Source organism: Crocodylus porosus, unplaced genomic scaffold (genome assembly GCF_001723895.1).
Source record: "Crocodylus porosus isolate Cpor-Errol unplaced genomic scaffold, CroPor_comp1, whole genome shotgun sequence".
Lineage (NCBI taxonomy): Eukaryota > Metazoa > Chordata > Crocodylia > Crocodylidae > Crocodylus > Crocodylus porosus.
In genome coordinates, this window is record NW_017728911.1 from 20,594,590 (window position 1) to 20,602,864 (window position 8,275).

Genomic DNA, 8,275 nt, shown 5'->3' on the forward strand with positions numbered 1-8,275 from the left:
GTTTCCGTGATTAAAATGAATTACCGCTAATATCTATGCCACCCTGAACAGGGGCGGCCGACCTGCACCTTGGGCGCACCACGTGTGCGGCATGCACGGGAGAGGGAAGGGGACAGGCAGTCCAGAGGCAGACAGGGCAGGGAGCAGATGGCAGAGAAGGAGATCAGTGCAGGAGCAGGAAGCTCGGGCAGGGAGCAGAGCAGCAGATGGTGCAGAGCCAAGGGGTCGGAGCGGCACTTTGGGGAGCGTGCAGGCCTGCCCAAAAGCTTGGCTCCAGGGAGCGGAAACATGGGGGAGGTCATCATGGGGGATCCTGGTTTTCAGTGATTTAAAAAAAATCCCCAATTTTCAGTTACAAAAAAAGAAGCCCCAATCCACATGTTTCTGTGATTAAAATGAAACATATGGATTGAGGCTTCTTTTTTTGTAACTGAAAATTGGGATTTTTTTTAAATCAGTGAAAACCAGGATCCCTGGTGATGACCTCTCCCATGTTTCCTGTCCCTGGAGCCAAGCTTTTGGGCAGCCCTGCACCCTCCCTGGAGTGCCGCTCCAATCCCTTTGCTCTGCCCCATCTGTTCCTCTGCTCCCTGCACTGATCTCCTTCCCTGCCTTCTGCTCCCTGCCCTGTCTGCCTCTGGACTGCCTGTCCCCTTCTCACTCTGTTGCATGCTGCACACTTGGTGCGCTCGTGGTGCAGGTTGGCCGCCCCTGTTTGGTGTGCTCAGACTAAGCAATAGAATAATGGTGGTCCTTTAGCGTGCTGGGCATGTCTGTGCCGCGTGCTGGTAGGCACCAGAGGCAGCCTTGTCCAGAGCTAGCTGGGGTATCACTACACACGACTGCATCATGCAGTGTAAACCTAACGGAAGTGTCATAACTGGGCACCGCCCGGAGCCAACATTCCCAAGAAATGACTGTAATGTAGGGAGGAGTGAATTTCTTTGCCATCTCCTCTCCAGTCATTGTTTCAGACAGCAGATGCAGGAAGACAACACTGCATATTATAAGGTCATGCTTGGGAAGATGCTTTTTTAACCAAGAGCTTTTAAAGGTGTTAAGGTTCTAGAGAAACCACATAAACATTGCAGCTGTATAAATACATCGAGTGAGCCTGATCCAGCTTGTGAACCAGCTATTTGGCCCCAGTTAGGAGCATCTCAAGTGTTACTGTTCCTTCATGCCCTGCCTCTTATTAGACACATTTTTTGCCCTCTGGTTATTGTCATTGGCCAAAAAGAAAACCCCAAGGTGCTTCATCAGAAGTAGCAGGATTACATTTCTGGAACAGAACCAAAGTTCACCTTAGTGTGAAGTCCAGTTGAAAGTGTTGTATGTCTTTACCTAAGAGGCAGCCAGGTCAACATTGCCACACAATCTGGCCTTAATAAAATTAATTCTCTAATTTTCAAGGGTGGCATTTTTTGAGGGCACAACCTGCGCTATAATCATAGAGAACCACTGCAAACAGAAGTCTTTATCACTGACTGATCATTGTTCAACTGCTAATGGATCAGATTTGTTTTTCACAGGCCACTAAAAGGCATGTGTGTGTGGGGGGGAACCTTGTTTTAGGAATACTGTAGTTAAACTGAACTTTGTGTGTGTTTAATTCTTTGTCAGGTTTTTTACCCTTATATAACTTGCTAATAAATATGGTGGTAATTAATGATTTAATCAATATCATACTTCATTCAACTTGAGATGTATTGGTTATTTTCATTACTGTGCTGTAGTTGCTTCCTATTCCATACTAAATTCTTTCAAACTCACTTTCCTGTTAACTGTAAACCGGTCACCACCAAAGTTTTCAGTTGAAACAGAATAAGCATCTTGTTTCATTTCAAAACATATGGTTAGAATTCATTTTTCCCCTCTAAATGTTTCTTGCCCAGCAGAGTCCAGCACTTGGCTTAACATGTGACCTGGAAAATTCCATATGCGTGGAGCTCAGAACACCATCGTTTCCACCTATTACACAGAGTGCAGAGAAAACCCAAAAATCATTATTAATGGAAATATGTTCCATATAGATGCAACTGAAGTAACAGACCACAAAACGAAAGTAGCTGCTGCCTGATTTTTATTTTTGCTTATTATATTCAGCATCAAATGCTCTGTGTAGCTTCATATTACACTGTTTTGATCCCAGCACCGTGTTTCACGTTTCCTTTTATTAGAAGCCAGACATGAGACTCGTTGATGGTTCTGGAGGAGGCATGGCAGTGACTTGTCTGTTTAGAAACTAGCATGTTGCTTTTAAAAGCCCAAACACCCATATGATTGTATTAGTCTCTCTCACTGCATGTGGATATTATTTGAAATCGTTACTGCCTTTGCATTATTATCTGGGTATTGGAGATTTTCCAGGGGAAGACCCATCTTCACTCAATCAGTGTTCAGTCAATATAGCTGCATATACACACACTAACAATGTTTTATCTTGAGTATTTACATGGTTTCCATTGTCTTGGAATTTGGGTACTTTATAACCTTTAAAGCTTTTATCCTCATGGCACAGTTGTGAGGAAGGGAAAAGTACCGTTATCCCTATTTTACAAATGCAGAATTGAAGCACAGAGTCTGTGACTTGTCAGAAGTCCCACAGGAAGCCTTTGTTAGAGCACGGGAATGAACCAGAACCTCTTGAATGCTAGGCTGTCCCTCTGCAACGTTTCTCTTCTCTGGCTGTTCAGTGGGACCCCAACGTATTTGGAGATGGAAATGCCAATAGGAGAAGCTGGAGGTGGTGGGAGAGCTCTGTGAGTTGTTAGTTAAGGGTGGTTGATGAAGCTGTGTGACTGGGGCTCACCAGAGCGGATATAGAGAAGAGCATCCAAATAACTAGTAGAGTGGTAGATTACAGCAAGAGATGTTGGAGGAATGTGGGAAAAGATCTAACTGAACCAGAACCAGAGGAAAGAGTCATTAGATGCTCTGGACGCAGGAATGATGTGTTGGGACAATCTGCAAGAAGGAAGGAGGGAATTGACAGGGAAGCAAACTTGAGACTTCGGTGACTTTGATCAGGTTAGGCTTGGTGGAATGGATGAGCCAAAGACTAAACGCAAATTAGCAGACATGCAGTGAAAGCAGACAACCATTCTGAAAAAGCCATGAAACAACTAAATCAATCTTGTCTGACAGCTCTTTGTCCTTTCTGCTGCCTACATCCATATTTTCTGTGTAGTCTTGGACTCCTTTCTTTTTATCTTTTGTCTCTTACCAAGTCCTGTCATTTTTTCTCTATTGATTTACCTTTTAACATGTTAGATCATGGTCTTTGTTCTCATATATAAGGCTGGGCATTTTATGGACCTCACCGACACCCCTGCTGTCATTTCTCCTTATACCTATTTTTGCTTCATAGACTCTTCCCCAGGCCTCCACCTGGCGCTTTTTGTTGTCTTTTACCTCTCTCTCATTGTCAGACATTCTGTCTTCCTACCTTAATGGGTGCAGTCTTTAGTGACTAAGTGCTTTTTTCCCCTCTTTAAATTTTCTCCTCAAAACTAATCGCTTGAATCAATATCCCCTCTCTTTCTTTCATTCTTGCTGCCCAGACTCTTTTTCCTGAGGTGTACTGCATTGTTGTTGAGTTGCTTGATTTAGACTGTAAGTCTTTGGGCAGGAATGAAGCCTTCTGTCTCTACTGGCTGTGTAAATGTAAGGTTCCATTCACATTACTTGTAATAAAAATACAAAACCCATTTCATACACTGCTCCACAATCAGCTGTTTTTGATATTCTTTATATTTTGCCTCCATTTTCTGAAATTCTCTCTTTTGCATCCAAGTCCCATTGTTATGTCCCTACATAGGTGGTATGTAACACCCTTAGAGGATCTCTCCTGAGTATATCAGCCTCCTTTAACTCAGTACTTCTCAACCAGGGTGCCACAGCACCCTGAGGTGCCTTGAGATCCTGTCAAGGGTGCCAGGGTGCCACATTATGTTAGCACTGTTAGATGTACAAACACGATTCACAGGATTAAAGAGATTTCACATAAGAATCCATAGTGTTAAAAAAGTCTGACCCTTTGTGGTCTTTCTTCATTCTTTGCTCTACTATTTTTCTGTAGTAAAAAAATGAGTGAAAATTAAGAGCTCATGTTTTCTGAGGGGTGCCTCAGATCTAATAAGGACTGCCTTGAGTGTAAAAAGGTTGAGAATCACAGCTTTAACGGCTTCTAAATTTCCTTAGCATCTTTGCTATAATGCTGTTCAGTCTGTTTTTGATGTCAGTGTACAGACAACCCCTACTAAGCACTCTTAATTGGTTCCCCCCAAAAATGAGCGTTAAGCAGAATAGCATTAAGTGAAACTTGCTGTCAGGTGTATGATGCCCGTGAGCATTTTAATGAAACTCCCTGAGCACTACGTGGCATTGGGTATCAATGTAAAACGAGCGTTATAATGAAATAGCACTAAGCAAAACAATGTTAAGCGAAGGTTGCCTGTACACAGATAGTTTGGGAAGGATATATATTCACATTGGCAGACTGAATGGCTGACATCAAGCTTTAGCTGCTGTGTCAACAACTTTGTCACTATTAATTGTCAGAACTTCTTACTGATGCCCTGAAGCCTGGTGCCTTTATAAAGTCATTAATAAAATGTACTTATGCTATTGTACTTGCACCTTAATGGTAGAAAAAGAGAATGAATTTCCCACTTGTATTAGAATTCTCTGTGAAGTACCTGTTTTGTTTAAGTCCTACATATATATCAATAATTCTTCCAAAATCTGTGTTTTTCCTGTTTTGTTTCTAGTTTAGGCAATGTATATGACCCACATTGTGTAAATAAATATGCAGAATTGTCATTTCCTTAGCTAGTATGGGGCGCATATATATATATTCCCAGCTGACTTCCTGCCCTTTGGGCGGGGGGCTGGACTCAATGATCTTCCGAGGTCCCTTCCAGCCCTAATGTCTATGAAATCTATGAAATGTCTATATATAGTATCTGGTCAGAAATCCTAATTTCAAATGAGCAGTCTAACTACTGAGTTGTGTTCTGCCTTTTATTTCCTTTCTATTAGTTTTACTTACAAGAGGGCTGAGGAGCCAGGAATAGCTTTGGGTCTGTATTAGTTCTAAAACTGGTGTGAAGTTTGCAGTGAGCCAGGGTTAGGGCTAGCATTAAGATCTGGCCTGGAGGCACTGAAATGTCAGGCTTTCTGTAAGATGCTTGGGATTTGGCCCACCAGACTCAGCCAGGGTACTCATAGTTCTGAGAAACGTTAGTATAGATACTAGGGGTATGCGAACTTGGCCCTATTTGATTGGATTTGGCCTGAATCAGGTGCAATGATTTGATGTGTTGATTCAGATCACTATCCCTGATTCGATTTGGCCAAATCTGAAGATTCAATGCTGATTCAGAGAATCGATTCAGCCACAGACAAAGCTCGTGATCACTGTGATGCTGGGGTGCATGGGCTGGGGAGAGCATCTGCCATGTGCTTGGCAGCGAACCCAGAAGTGGACCGGAGGTATTTCTGGTCCACTTCTGGGTCTGCTAGGGAGTATGCCAGGGAGCCCCCCCAAGCCCCTAGCTCAGTGATCAGCCTTTGGGGGACCCTGGGTGCTCCTCCCAGACCCAGGAGGCACCAGTCGCTGTGCTGGGGACACGGGGGGTGGGGGCAGCTCACTCCCTGGAGGCCCCAGAAGTGGACTGGAAGTGCTTCTGGTCCACTTCTGGATCTGCTGCTGAGCGTGCTTGGGAGCCCCCCACGCTTCTATGAGACGCTCCATGCACCCCAGCATCTCGGCATTCAAGAGCCGCCTGCTACTTAGAGGCATGTAAAAAAAAACAAGTAGAATAAAGGTGTGTCTTTGTCTGAGTCTCCAAATCTCTCCAAATTGATTTGGAGGGTTCGATTCAATTTGGAGAGATTAAAGGATCCTCTGATTCAATTTGGATTTGGAGGTTCGGTTACCAAATCAGGCTGAATTGAATCGGAAACCGAAGCTTCACACAGCCCTGATACCAATATTACAAATTAGTAACCAAATCAAAGTACCTCTTTTCTGTTAAGGTGGCTTGTTTGTTTTAGTTAAGTGATGGAAATTCTTTGGGAGGAAAATATTTTATGCATCTCTAATAGAGAAGAGACCCTGAGACATTTTGAATTTCTACTTAAATTTTTCAGTGAAATCCAGCTAGTTTTCCCCGAGTTCACCTTTCACATGCCCACTACTATGTACTGACTAGGCAGTTATGCTACCCTGTCTCCTCCTCAGTGGTGGAAACAAACCAGTTGACGTGAAGCATCACTTTACAGATCTCAATATGCAGACATCATTTTATGAGTCAGATGGTCAGGTTTTTTCTAGAAGAAGCCTTTATTAAATGTAGCTTAAGCTGTACACTGTGTGTGGCACAGAATATGGCTCAATTTGTCTTTCTTATCTGTTTCTTCCAAGTAGATGTATTGTACTGTTGGGACCTTATGCTGTTGGTTGAATCATTTGTGGGTAGATAGACAAAGCTACTGAATAGGGCCTTGATCTTGCAAGCTGCTCCTTGTAGGTAGACTCCTGGGTTCACATTGACCAACTTTGAGGTCAGGGTCTAGGTTGTCTCAGTGTCTAAAATTGTTTGCATAAGTGAATGGGAGGTTATCGTGGGGGTAAAAAATGGTTCTGTGAACAGTCAGGACAAATGGTTTTGGAATCTAGTTTTGATGCAAAGAGTACACCTTGGGACACTGGAAAAATAATTGAATACATATATTTTAGCTACCATGCTACTCTTTCTTAACCTTACTTTTAAAATGTGCCTCTTAGTAACATTTTTGTTTTCTTCTGGGGTTTTAGGTTCATTTTTTGTCTGTTGAGTGAACAGAAACTTGCCTTAGGAAGGCTTTTTCTCCATATTGAAAACATATATGTGCTGCTGGCTTTCACCTAAATTTGTATTAACCTGAGCCATGATCATCTCTCCAGCTTTATAATCAGGGGGTTTATTATAATTATTTTTAAAGCCATGAGCAATTTAGAAACTTGTGATTTCACCTGCAACTTGTCATTTCACCACAGGTGGCTGATAACATTACAAAAGCTGTGAGAGTAATTAGCACAAAATGGATTTTTTCTTACCAGTTTCTCATTTCCACAAGTGCAGGCAACTGAGGAAGAATCCTACCCCTCCTCCAAATACAAAAACAAACCTTCCCACATCTAAAAATTTAAATTTTGTAATGTCATGAGCATTGGAATACAGAGGGAACTACAATGAAAATTCCTTGAGTGCCTTAATCTACTCCCTGTTTGGCTGCCAGATGCAGAAAGTAAGCAGAGAGCTGTTAATGTTAAGCTGCCAGTTAAAAACGGGCAGTGCTGGAGGGATTCCTGGCTTTAATTCTCATAGTAGATCTATTAAAATGACACTAGAATGTTGCATTCTTTTCTCCCAGTGCCTTTGCTGAATCCTGGCACTTCATTCCTCTGATTTTTCTCCACAGTTACATTTTGCAGTCATTCAAGGAGTTAACAGTATAACCATGGCAAAAATGCAAGTAAAATACAGTTGAACCAGCAACAGATGCTGCTTGTTGTTGGGTTGTGTTTCATCATGCATTTTGCCGCACATAGTCTGGTTATCGGTCATCCTTGTTTTTTTATCCTTGATTTTCAAATTGTGTGTAGGAAGTGGATTCCACAACTGCATCTTACCCTAAGAAAGCAGAGGATGTTTGGTTGCTAGGAAACTATGGAGGTCCTGTATCTTACTTTGTCTACAGAACAGTTCTTTAGTTGCTATCAGTGATTTTTTTTTTTTTTCAATTGGCATAATGCTATTCTTCATGCAAAACATCCCTGAGTTCTGGAACTATGTACTTGTCACAAGATTAAATGTGCTGTGGATTTAAATATTAGCTTTACATGATGTTCATTTTATTTGTCAATGGCAGGCCAGTTTTGGATTCTGCTGTATTTATGATTGTTAATGCAATTTTATTAATTTATATTACATACTGTCTTGAAGTTCCCAAAGAAATGGGGGCCCTTTGGGTATTACCACACACATACTAAAAGACAGTTCTTGCTCTGAAGGGACAATGGCTGAGACCCACATGCCACCTACTAAATCTGAGTCCAATTATTAAACTCCCAACCCCATTGGCTAAGCACCTGAAGTCTGTGAACCCATTAAGTTTTCAGCAGTTAAGTTCCCTGGGCAGACCTGAGTAAAGTTCTGCTTGTATATGAGCTCAGGACTGATTCCACATTGATGAAGTTAAGCAGCTCAACACTTGTCTCATGCCC